At 49.9% G+C, this 12,525-nt stretch overlaps 1 long non-coding RNA gene across 2 annotated transcripts in view; it reads right to left on the reverse strand.

Annotated features, from left to right (window-relative positions):
* Nucleotides 1-756: 756 nt before the first annotated feature.
* Nucleotides 757-12,525, reverse strand: part of LOC130356748 (uncharacterized) — a 44,466-nt gene continuing 32,697 nt past the window's right edge. For both annotated transcript variants that reach the window (XR_008888979.1, XR_008888978.1), the window contains 2 exons: nt 2,200-2,338; nt 757-1,408 (listed from right to left, as the gene is read on the reverse strand). This is a non-coding gene — a long non-coding RNA (uncharacterized LOC130356748). The remainder of the gene's footprint in view (nt 1,409-2,199; nt 2,339-12,525) is intronic.

A 12,525-nucleotide genomic window follows, 5' to 3' on the forward strand; every position in this document is an offset into this window, starting at 1 on the left:
ACATATACATTTTCCTGCATGTAGTTATGATTTTTTTCAGAAGTACGACAAAATCAAACCTATATAAGTAGGGTATCATTTTAATCGTGTGGACCTACAGAATAAAGAGATGGTGTCATTTTTACCGAAAAATGTACGGTGTAAAAACAGAAGCCCCCAAAAGTTACATAATGGAAATGTTTTTTTCAATTTTGTCTCACAATGATTTTTTTTTCCGTTTTGCCATAGAATTTTGGATAAAATTATTGATATCATTGCAACGTAGAATTGATGGCACAAAAAATAAGCCATCATATGGATCTTTAGGTGCAAAATTGAAAGAGTTATGATTTTTTTAAAGGTAAGGAGGAAAAAAATGAAAGGGCAAAAACGGAAAAACCCCTGGTACTCCGGGGTAAGACTCCGGGTACTCCGGCGTAAAGACATCTTATCAATCAAAAGGATAGGGGATAAGATGCCTGATCGCGGGGGGGTCCGGAGCATGTTCGCTCTGGGTCTGATTACTGGCGATCACGGGGCCGGAGCATTGTGATGTCACGGCTCCGCCCCCGTGTGACGTCACGCTCCGCCCCCTCAATGTAAGCCTATGGGAGGTGGCGTGACAGCTGTTGCATACACATAACAGTCGTAGGCAATTGTTTAGGCGCCCCTGAGAATTTCCATGATTTATCATCCAGCAATTTAATTTTGACCTATCAAATATCTGAAGGACACAGTAATATTTCAGTAGTGAAATGAAGTTTATTGAACAAAAAATTTGCATTATGCATCAAAAGTAAAAAAGGTATGTGCATAAATTTAGGCACCCCAACAGAAATATCCCATCAATATGTAGTTGAGCCTCCTTTAGCTGAAATAATGGCTTCTAGCTGCTTTTTTATAGCCTGTAATAAGGGTTTTGGATTCTGGATGAAGGGATTTTGGACCATTCCTCCTTCCATCTCCAGTTCAGTTCGGTTTGATGGTTGCCAAGCATGGACAGCCCGCTTCACATCACAACACAGGTTGCCAATGATATTCAGGTCTGGTGACTGGAAGGGCCATTCCAGAACATTGTACATGAGTTGTCGTCTTGTTGAAATATTTTGCCCCGGCATAACTTAAACTATGTGACTGATTCCTCTATTCCTGATTAATCTCAATTATCTGCTGATATTGAGTGGAATCCATGCGACCTTCAACTTTAACAAGACTTCAAGTACCGGCACAGACCACACAACCCCACAGCATGATGGAACCTCCACTAAATGTTACTGTAGGTAGCAAGTGTTTGTCTTGGAACGCAGTGTTCTTTTGACGCCATGCATAAGGCCCCTTGTTATGACCAAATAACTCCAATTTTGTTTCATGAGTCCACAGCACCTTCCTCCAAAATGAAGCTGGCTTCTCCAAATGTGTGTTTGCATACCTGCTGATCCAAACATCCAAACATTTATAAATAATAAATCATGGAAATTGTCAGGGGGGGGGGGCTAAACTTTTGTATATGACTGTACGTATGCATTACATACATGCACATTACACATCTCTAACAGATTGTGCCTTAGGCAAGTGACCCACCTGCTCCCTCCCCCAGTTAAAGGAGTAGTCCAGTGCTGAAAAACGTATCCCCTATCCTAAGGAGTTTCAGATCACGGGGGGTCCGACCACTGGGGCCCCAAGCAATCTCCTGTACGGGGTCCCGGCAGCCCGTGGGAAGGGGGCATGTTGACCACCGCACAAAGCGGCAGGTGACACGCCCCCTCAATACAGCTCTATGACAAAGCCGGAGCGCTGCCTTCGCCAATCTCTGGCTCTGCCATGGCGCTGTATTAAGGGGGCGTGTCGGCCGCCGCTTCATGCGGTGGTCGACACCCTCTATCTGGCCAGCGAGCCGGGGCCCCAACGTTTTTCAGCACTGGACTACTCATTTAATATCTTTAGTATGACAAAATAAGGTGTACTTTGCAAATATATATTTATGTACTTACAGTATATTATTAGAATACATTTATTTAAGAGAAATGTTTATTGAGAATTTTGTTTCACTGCTGTGCTACCTGACCTCATTTCTTTTTGTATGTAGATCATGGCATTTTTTTGGAATCCAAGCAATTAAAGACAATTTATTCCCCAGGCAACAAAACAAACACAATACCAAGAGCTCAATTAGCTAAAATGTCAATACATCAATCAAGATACATAAAAAAGTTAATTGACCTGATAAAAGTTGCTTTCAGTTTTTGTTGGATCTGTTCTGTTGGTTGAGAAGCATTCTTCTATAGAATTGCACACACTGGATGTTTTCCTAATGAGTTGCCGACATACCACCCAAGTGCCTCAAATTCCTCTTTTTAATCTGTGTAGGAGGAGACTGGGATAAGTAGCAGTCCTCAAGGGCTCCTAATTAACAATGCCATTCATCCACAAGGTAGTTTACACATTATCAGAACGTATAGGAAAGGTATGTATCACATGATCTCTTCATAAACTAGTCACATCTTTATGAAATTGGTTTACTGAAAAAGATTCATTAAATACTAGCCCACTATCCAAGCAGTGCATCAATCTCTTAATATGCGATGTTAAGATATTGTAATGTGTGCTATAATCATTATAAGGGCAATTTTTTTTAGAAAACTCTTACTATAGAGTTGGGCTAACTTACTGGGATATTCTACAAAGCCAGATATCTCTCCAAAAGGTAAGATTTAACCCAATCTGCAGGCAGCCTGTTTTGGGGTATTTTCCCTCATTAATACAGCGCAGGGTTGGTCTAGGTCAGCACACCTCTTGTGCAAGTATCCCAGTGTATGCCAGTGACTTACCTTGAAAACTTGATGTAAATGAGGCCTAAAACCTTTTTACAATGTGTTAGCAGTGCTTGTTTATGATATGCAATAGAGAAGCTTCCAGCATATTTGGCAGATGTAATCATGGACTCCCATAACCCAGCGAATTGGTTTAATTTTGGTCATCAATTGTGTATTATATAGTGAGGTTTGCTCTATGTGATTCTGCAGAATTCCAGTACATTTATTTAGTGTTTCTTGTGATTGGCTGGGGGAAAGGTCACTCAGAACCACACATGTACATCTAAAGCCACTGAGGAAGGGGCTAGTACTCACTTCTCCATGCCCTGAAACGCATTTGGCCTACCTACCCTGTCTGAACAAGGTGCTAAGGAAGGACTTTTTATTTAGGAACTTTACCTGGATTACTATCTGAGCGCTATAAGATTGAAAATTCTGCCGCTCCTGCCAACTACCTCCATCTAAGTACCCTGCCAGGTACTATTCCAGCTGCCTCCATCTGTGTACCCTACCTTGTACCCTGCCAGGTACTACTCCAGCTGCCTCCATCTGTGTACCCTACTGTTACGCCGAGCGCTCCGGGTCCCCGCTCCTCCCCGGAGCGCTCGCTTCACTCTCTCCGCTGCAGCGCTCCGGTCACGTCCTCTGACCCGGGGCGCTGCGATCCCGCTGCCAGCCGGGATGCGATTCGCGATGCGGGTAGCGCCCGCTCGCGATGCGCACCCCGGCTCCCCTACCTGACTCGCTCCCCGTCTGTTCTGTCCCGGCGCGCGCGGCCCCGCTCCCTAGGGCGCGCGCGCGCCGGGTCTCTGCGATTTAAAGGGCCACTGCGCCGCTGATTGGCGCAGTGGTTCCAATTAGGGTAATCACCTGTGCACTTCCCTATATTACCTCACTTCCCTTGCACTCCCTTGCCGGATCTTGTTGCCTTAGTGCCAGTGAAAGCGTTCCTTGTGTGTTCCTTGCCTGTGTTTCCAGACCTTCTGCCGTTGCCCCTGACTACGATCCTTGCTGCCTGCCCCGACCTTCTGCTACGTCCGACCTTGCTTCTGCCTACTCCCTTGTACCGCGCCTATCTTCAGCAGCCAGAGAGGTGAGCCGTTGCTAGTGGATACGACCTGGTCACTACCGCCGCAGCAAGACCATCCCGCTTTGCGGCGGGCTCTGGTGAAAACCAGTAGTGGCTTAGAACCGGTCCACTAGCACGGTCCACGCCAATCCCTCTCTGGCACAGAGGATCCACTACCTGCCAGCCGGCATCGTGACAGTAGATCCGGCCATGGATCCCGCTGAAGTTCCTCTGCCAGTTGTCGCTGACCTCACCACGGTGGTCGCCCAGCAGTCACAACAGATAGCGCAACAAGGCCAACAGCTGTCTCAACTGACCGTTATGCTACAACAGTTACTACCACAGCTTCAGCAGTCATCTCCTCCGCCAGCTCCTGCACCTCCTCCGCAGCGAGTGGCCGCTCCTGGGATACGCTTATCCTTGCCGGATAAATTTGATGGGGACTCTAAGTTTTGCCGTGGCTTTCTTTCCCAATGTTCCCTGCATCTGGAGATGATGTCGGACCTGTTTCCCACTGAAAGGTCTAAGGTGGCTTTCGTAGTCAGTCTTCTGTCCGGAAAAGCCCTGTCATGGGCCACACCGCTCTGGGACCGCAATGACCCCGTCACTGCCTCTGTACACTCCTTCTTCTCGGAAATCCGAAGTGTCTTTGAGGAACCTGCCCGAGCCTCTTCTGCTGAGACTGCCCTGTTGAACCTGGTCCAGGGTAATTCTTCCGTTGGCGAGTATGCCGTACAATTCCGTACACTTGCTTCAGAATTGTCCTGGAATAATGAGGCCCTCTGCGCGACCTTCAAAAAAGGCCTATCCAGCAACATTAAAGATGTTCTGGCCGCACGAGAAATCCCTGCTAATCTACATGAACTCATTCACCTAGCCACTCGCATTGACATGCGTTTTTCTGAAAGGCGCCAGGAACTCCGCCAAGATATGGACTCTGTTCGCACGAGGCGTTTCGTCTCCTCGGCTCCTCTCTCCTCTGGTCCCCTGCAATCTGTTCCTGTGCCTCCCGCCGTGGAGGCTATGCAGGTCGACCGGTCTCGCCTGACACCTCAAGAGAGGACACGACGCCGTATGGAGAACCTCTGCCTGTACTGTGCTAGTACCGAACACTTCCTGAGGGATTGTCCTATCCGTCCTCCCCGCCTGGAAAGACGTACGCTGACTCCGCACAAAGGTGAGACAGTCCTTGATGTCTACTCTGCTTCTCCACGTCTTACTGTGCCTGTGCGGATGTCTGCCTCTGCCTTCTCCTTCCCTGCTGTGGCCTTCTTGGACTCTGGATCTGCAGGAAATTTTATTTTGGCCTCTCTCGTCAACAGGTTCAACATCCCGGTGACCAGTCTCGCCAGACCCCTCTACATCAATTGTGTAAATAATGAAAGATTGGACTGTACCATACGTTTCCGCACGGAGCCCCTTCTTATGAGCATCGGATCTCATCATGAGAGGATTGAACTTTTGGTCCTCCCCAATTGCACCTCGGAAATTCTCCTTGGACTTCCCTGGCTTCAACTTCATTCCCCTACCCTGGATTGGTCCACTGGGGAGATCAAGAGTTGGGGGTCCTCTTGTTCCAAGAACTGTCTAAAACCGGTTCCCAGTAACCCTTGCCGTAACTCTGTGGTTCCTCCAGTAACCGGTCTCCCTAAGGCCTATATGGACTTCGCGGATGTTTTCTGCAAAAAACAAGCTGAGACACTACCTCCTCACAGGCCTTATGATTGCCCTATCGACCTCCTCCCGGGCACTACTCCACCCCGGGGCAGAATTTATCCTCTCTCTGCCCCAGAGACTCTTGCCATGTCCGAATACGTCCAGGAGAATCTAAAGAAGGGCTTTATCCGTAAATCCTCCTCTCCTGCCGGAGCCGGATTTTTCTTTGTGTCCAAAAAAGATGGCTCCCTACGTCCTTGCATTGACTACCGCGGTCTTAATAAAATCACGGTTAAGAACCGCTACCCCTTACCCCTCATCTCTGAACTCTTTGATCGCCTCCAAGGTGCCCACATCTTCACTAAATTGGACTTAAGAGGCGCCTATAACCTCATCCGCATCAGAGAGGGGGACGAGTGGAAAACGGCATTTAACACCAGAGATGGACACTTTGAGTATCTGGTCATGCCCTTTGGACTGTGCAACGCCCCTGCCGTCTTCCAAGACTTTGTCAATGAAATTTTTCGTGATCTGTTATACTCCTGTGTTGTTGTATATCTGGACGATATCCTAATTTTTTCTGCCAATCTAGAAGAACACCGCCAGCATGTCCGTATGGTTCTTCAGAGACTTCGTGACAACCAACTCTATGCCAAAATTGAGAAATGTCTGTTTGAATGCCAATCTCTTCCTTTTCTAGGATATTTGGTCTCTGGCCAGGGACTACAGATGGATCCAGACAAACTCTCTGCCGTCTTAGATTGGCCACGCCCCTCCGGACTCCGTGCTATCCAACGCTTTTTGGGGTTCGCCAATTATTACAGGCAATTTATTCCACATTTTTCTACCATTGTGGCTCCTATCGTGGCTTTAACCAAAAAAAGTGCTGATCCCAAGTCCTGGCCTCCTCAAGCAGAAGACGCCTTTAAACGACTCAAGTCTGCCTTTTCTTCGGCTCCCGTCCTCTCCAGACCTGACCCTTCCAAACCCTTCCTATTGGAGGTTGATGCCTCCTCAGTGGGAGCTGGAGCTGTTCTTCTACAAAAAAATTCTTCCGGGCATGCTGTCACTTGTGGTTTTTTCTCTAGGACCTTCTCTCCAGCGGAGAGGAACTACTCCATCGGGGATCGAGAGCTTCTAGCCATTAAATTAGCACTTGAGGAATGGAGGCATCTGCTGGAGGGATCAAGTTCTCCTGTTATTATCTACACCGACCACAAGAACCTCTCCTACCTCCAGTCTGCCCAACGGCTGAATCCTCGCCAGGCCCGGTGGTCTCTGTTCTTTGCCCGATTTAATTTTGAGATTCACTTTCGTCCTGCCGATAAGAACATTAGGGCCGATGCTCTCTCTCGTTCCTCGGATGCCTCAGAAGTTGATCTCCCTCCGCAACACATCATTCCACCTGACTGCCTGATCTCCACTTCTCCTGCCTCCATCAGGCAGACTCCTCCAGGGAAGACCTTTGTTTCTCCACGCCAACGCCTCGGAATCCTCAAATGGGGTCACTCCTCCCATCTCGCAGGTCATGCGGGCATCAAGAAATCTGTGCAACTCATCTCCCGCTTCTATTGGTGGCCGACTCTGGAGACGGATGTTGGGGACTTTGTGCGAGCCTGCACTATCTGTGCCCGGGATAAGACTCCTCGCCAGAAGCCCGCTGGTTTTCTTCATCCTCTGCCTGTCCCCGAACAGCCTTGGTCTCTGATTGGTATGGATTTTATTACTGATTTACCCCCTTCCCGTGGCAACACTGTTATTTGGGTGGTCGTTGATCGATTCTCCAAAATGGCACATTTCATCCCTCTTCCTGGTCTTCCTTCTGCGCCTCAGTTGGCTAAACAATTTTTTGTACACATTTTTCGTCTTCACGGGTTGCCTACGCAGATTGTCTCGGATAGAGGTGTCCAATTCGTGTCTAAATTCTGGAGGGCTCTCTGTAAACAACTCAAGATTAAATTAAATTTTTCCTCTGCATATCATCCCCAGTCCAATGGACAAGTAGAAAGAATTAACCAGATCTTGGGTGATTATTTGCGACATTTTGTTTCCTCCCGCCAGGATGACTGGGCAGATCTCCTTCCATGGGCCGAATTCTCGTATAACTTCAGGGTCTCTGAATCTTCCTCCAAATCCCCATTTTTCGTGGTGTACGGCCGTCACCCTCTTCCCCCCCTCCCTACCCCCTTGCCCTCTGGTCTGCCCGCTGTGGATGAAATTTCTCGTGACCTTTCCATTATATGGAGAGAGACCCAAAATTCTCTCTTACAGGCTTCTTCACGCATGAAGAGGTTCGCGGATAAGAAAAGAAGAGCTCCCCCCGTTTTTTCCCCTGGAGACAAGGTATCGCTCTCCGCTAAATATGTCCGCTTCCGTGTCCCTAGCTACAAGTTGGGACCACGCTATCTTGGTCCTTTCAAAATTTTGTGTCAAATTAATCCTGTCTCTTATAAACTTCTTCTTCCTCCTTCTCTTCGTATCCCTAATGCCTTTCACGTCTCTCTTCTCAAACCACTCATCCTCAACCGTTTTTCTCCCAAATCTGTTCCTCCCACTCCTGTTTCCGGCTCCTCGGACGTCTTCTCGGTCAAGGAAATTTTGGCTGCCAAAAAGGTCAGAGGGAAAAATTTTTTTTTAGTAGACTGGGAGGGTTGTGGTCCAGAAGAGAGATCCTGGGAACCTGAGGACAACATCCTTGACAAAAGTCTGCTCCTCAGGTTCTCAGGCTCCAAGAAGAGGGGGAGACCCAAGGGGGGGGGTACTGTTACGCCGAGCGCTCCGGGTCCCCGCTCCTCCCCGGAGCGCTCGCTTCACTCTCTCCGCTGCAGCGCTCCGGTCACGTCCTCTGACCCGGGGCGCTGCGATCCCGCTGCCAGCCGGGATGCGATTCGCGATGCGGGTAGCGCCCGCTCGCGATGCGCACCCCGGCTCCCCTACCTGACTCGCTCCCCGTCTGTTCTGTCCCGGCGTGCGCGGCCCCGCTCCCTAGGGCGCGCGCGCGCCGGGTCTCTGCGATTTAAAGGGCCACTGCGCCGCTGATTGGCGCAGTGGTTCCAATTAGGGTAATCACCTGTGCACTTCCCTATATTACCTCACTTCCCTTGCACTCCCTTGCCGGATCTTGTTGCCTTAGTGCCAGTGAAAGCGTTCCTTGTGTGTTCCTTGCCTGTGTTTCCAGACCTTCTGCCGTTGCCCCTGACTACGATCCTTGCTGCCTGCCCCGACCTTCTGCTACGTCCGACCTTGCTTCTGCCTACTCCCTTGTACCGCGCCTATCTTCAGCAGCCAGAGAGGTGAGCCGTTGCTAGTGGATACGACCTGGTCACTACCGCCGCAGCAAGACCATCCCGCTTTGCGGCGGGCTCTGGTGAAAACCAGTAGTGGCTTAGAACCGGTCCACTAGCACGGTCCACGCCAATCCCTCTCTGGCACAGAGGATCCACTACCTGCCAGCCGGCATCGTGACACCTACCTTGTACCCTGCCAGGTACTACTCCAGCTGCCTCCATCTGTGTACCCTGCCAGGTACTACTCCAGCTGCCTCCATCTGTGTACCCTGCCAGGTACTATTTCATATACCACCACATACCACTGTGTGTGCTTTCATCTGTGTACCCTGCCAGGTACTACTTTGCATACCACCGTGTGTCTCCAGCGCTTCAAAATCACCGGAGCTCTACAGCTGCCGGCCGCAGCAGAAACAGCTGACTGAGTGACGTTAGACATCGCTTTCACTTACCATCTACACGTGCCCAGTCTGGAGCACCTTGGCTGTATACTGTTCCAGTCACAATATTATTTACTGTACACCGGCACTTTTTACATACATCAGCGGAGCCTTTACAGAGTGGTGGACGGCGATTATTCGAGGAGCGGTGAGTGGTACATAGCATCATTTATTCAGATACTGCATTATTGAATACGAACTGCTATTGAATGGGAATTGCGGTCAATAACTATTGCAGTTATATATATATATATATATATATATATTCAGAAGTGTTCTTCCATACACACTGGACATTTTTCTTGTATCTTACAGGTTTCCCTTTTTATAGATTGTCCATTTATTATCAAGTACAGTGACCCCCCGACCTACGATGGCCCCGACATATGATGAAATCGACATACGATGGCCTCTCAGAGGCCATTGCATGTCGATGTCAGCATCGACATACGATGCTTTTTTATGTCGGGGCCATCGCATTAAGTGCTATCCGGCAGCGCCAAATGCTTAAGCTGCTGCCGGATAGCAGCTTAATGTGTGGTGCGGTAAGTATTACTTACCCCTCCACGATGCTCTGGGGTGCCCTCCGGGTCCAGCGCTGGTCTTCCGGTGTCTTCTCGGCCCTCTCCGATGACGTCAATACGCTGCTGCGTATTTGAGGACTGGGAACTCTATTACTTTACATATCTTGGATTCTGCTGTATACTTTTTGCATACCTAGTCTTGTTCATTTAATCATGTCTGCCGTTTATCTGGATTCTGGTTTATGAACTGTTTGTAGTACACTGCTTCCTTCCTGCCCTGTTTGTGAGTTCATATTCTGTCTGGTATATCTGGTTGTCTGGTAGTTTTCCCGTTATGTTTCTGGCCTGTGACTATGTATATTATTTGTTTTTACTGCACTTTAGCGCAGGGAGGGATTGGCTCCCAAGTCCTTGATCCACCGTTTAGGGTGGATGGGCAAGTAGGCAGGGAGAGTGTTTATAGGGTCAGTTTAGGGCTCACTCTCCCTGTCCACCCCCGGTCATGACACATATATAACGTTTTGATGTAGTTTCTTCTTAGCCAGCACTACCCAGTTAGTAATTTAGTACTCAGCCCTGTTAATCTTCTAGAAGTAGAAGTAGGAACAGCAGTTAAGAAGGAGCAAGAGAGTGTAAGGTAGAGAAAATGAGCACAAGAAGCAGTAAGGAGTTGGTTGTCAAGGCCCACTTTAAGTCATTTGGGACTAAGTTCTGCAGCCTTTGAGAGGAAGACCTGCATCACAATACTTCTAATTTGATCACTTGTCAAGGACCTCTGTGCAATCTGAAACCTAAGTTAACCTCTGGTTGGGTTTGGACATATTCTACTGCCGGGAGACAAATCGGTTTTCTGTCAGACCTTAAAGGGAACCAGTCATCAGATTTTACCCTATATATGTTACACCGAGCGCTCCGGGTCCCTGCTCACACCCGCTGACCGGGAGCGCTGCATTAGTGTCACCGGCGGGAATGCGACCTGCGTAGTGGGACGTGCCCGCCCGCGGCTCGCATCCCAATCCCCTCACCTGTCCCGTCCTCCGTCGGCTCAGTCCTGGCGCGCGCGGCCACGCTCCCTAGGGCGCGCGCGCGCCGGCTCTCTGAGATTTAAAGGGCCAGTGCGCCATTGATTGGCACCTGGCCCAATCAGTACTCACTTATAAAAACCCACTTCCCCTTCCTAGCATCGCCGGATCTTGTTGCCTCAGTGCCAGTGAAAGCGTTTCTTGTGTATGTTCCAAACCAGTGTTCCAGACCCTCTGCCGTTGCCCCTGACTATGATCCTTGCTGCCTGCCCTGACCTTCTGCTACGTCCAACCTTGCTCTTGCCTAATCCCTTGTACCGCGCCTTTCTCAGCCGTCAGCTGGGGTTGAGTCGCTATCGGGTGGAACGACCTGGGGGTTACCTGCCGCTGCAAGTCCATCCCGCTTTGCAGCGGGCTCTGGTGAAAACCAGTAACCCCTTAGACTCCGTTCCCCTGGTACGGCCCACGTCATCACTCCACTGACACAGAGGATCCACTACCAGTATCCTCACTGTATACCCATCCGGATCCTGACAATATAATGGTAAGGAATCACGGCAGGAGTACAGCAGGTGGTGGGCCTGTGTGGATAGAGACTTAAGCCATGCCAGGGAGCGGGGTCTAAGGTACCACTGGTTTTGACCAGAGCCCGCCGCAAAGCGGGATGGTCTTGCTGCGGCAGGTGGCACCCAGGTCGCTACCCCTGGCACGACTCGTCCACACGGGTAGCTGGGGGGGGTGATGTGACACTGACAGGGACTGGCAGAACGTGGCAGACAGGACTTGGCGGGCAGGGAAGAAGGACAAGGCAGGAACACAGGTACAGGACAGGCCGGAACTAGGAACAGGTACACAGACTCGGGAACAGAACTTGACTCAGGAACAGGACTTGAGTCAGGCATAGGACTATCACAGACAAAGACAGACAACCAAGATCTGGCCCAGGGAGCAGGGAGGAGCAAATACTTATGGACCAGAGGACAGGTGCAGACCCTTAGACTAATTGGTCCTTTTGAGAAACAGCTCCAGAGCGCACGCGCAGAAGGGGCCAGAGGCACACACGCCGGAGCTGCGGGGACATCAGGGAGCAAGGACACAGGACGTAAGCGACGGGCTGAGACTCGCATGCGGGAGCGTCCCGCACTGCGAATCACAGCCCCGCTGACAGTGGGGACAGAAAGCGCTCACGGCCGACGAGTCCGATCGGAGCGAAACTGTAACAGTACCCTCCCCCTTTGGTCTCCTCTCTTTTTTGGGACCCACTACATTAGACCAGGGGGGTACTGAACTGGGCAAAAGGCAGACAAAAACTAACAGGCTTCGAGTATTTCGTCTTCTGAGATGAACACATGGAGAGAAAAAAGTAACAAAACAAAGAACTTGGCAAAATTCAAGGCAGTCTGCATCCATAGCCTCTTTGGCAAGAGGCAAAGTTGGAAACAAGGAAGGATGTTGGGACACCAGACAAGGTAAAGGCAGGCATAGCTGTGCACCAGAAGACACTGCAGGAGCCAAACGGGGCAAATGGTCCACATCCAAGACCTCTTCGGCAGGAGGCAAAGTTGGTAGCAAGGAAGGATGTTGGGACACCAGACAAGGTCCAGGCAGGCTAAGCTGGGAACCAGCTAGAGCTAACAGGTGCAAATGGTCCACATCCATAGCCTATTCGGCAAGAGGCAAAGTTGGCAGCAAGGAAGGATGTTCAGAAGACACTGCAGAAGCTAGACGGGGCAAA

The sequence above is a fragment of the Hyla sarda genome, chromosome 2, assembly GCF_029499605.1.
Source record: "Hyla sarda isolate aHylSar1 chromosome 2, aHylSar1.hap1, whole genome shotgun sequence".
Lineage (NCBI taxonomy): Eukaryota > Metazoa > Chordata > Amphibia > Anura > Hylidae > Hyla > Hyla sarda.